The following is a 249-nucleotide window of genomic DNA, read 5'->3' as shown; positions in this document are numbered from 1 at the left end:
GTTTGGTTTGCTTTGCCAGCCACAGCATCGCACTGGTGGATCATGTTCATCTTGCGGTCAATCAAGACCCCTAAGTCTCTTTCAGTTGCAGTGCTAGCAAGCATAGCACTGCCAAGTCAATAAGTGTGATGCTGTTTTTTTCTCCCAAGGTGCATTTCTCTATGTTAAATGCCATCAGGTTTTGGTCCACCCACTTTGCAAGCATGTCCAGGTCAGCCTGTATCCCCAGCCTATTCTCCAGCGTGACCA

At 48.2% G+C, this 249-nt stretch overlaps 2 long non-coding RNA genes across 2 annotated transcripts in view; one reads left to right on the top strand and one right to left on the bottom strand.

Annotated features, from left to right (window-relative positions):
- LOC109299975 overlaps window positions 1–249 on the bottom strand; it is a 46,871-nt gene that overhangs the window by 5,552 nt on the left and 41,070 nt on the right. The gene's annotated exons all lie outside the window — the stretch shown is intronic.
- LOC109299974 overlaps window positions 1–249 on the top strand; it is a 22,308-nt gene that overhangs the window by 545 nt on the left and 21,514 nt on the right. The window lies entirely within an intron of this gene.

This window comes from Gavialis gangeticus, unplaced genomic scaffold, assembly GCF_001723915.1.
Source record: "Gavialis gangeticus isolate Ggan-Ray unplaced genomic scaffold, GavGan_comp1, whole genome shotgun sequence".
Lineage (NCBI taxonomy): Eukaryota > Metazoa > Chordata > Crocodylia > Gavialidae > Gavialis > Gavialis gangeticus.
This window is presented reverse-complemented; position numbering and strand designations above follow the sequence as displayed.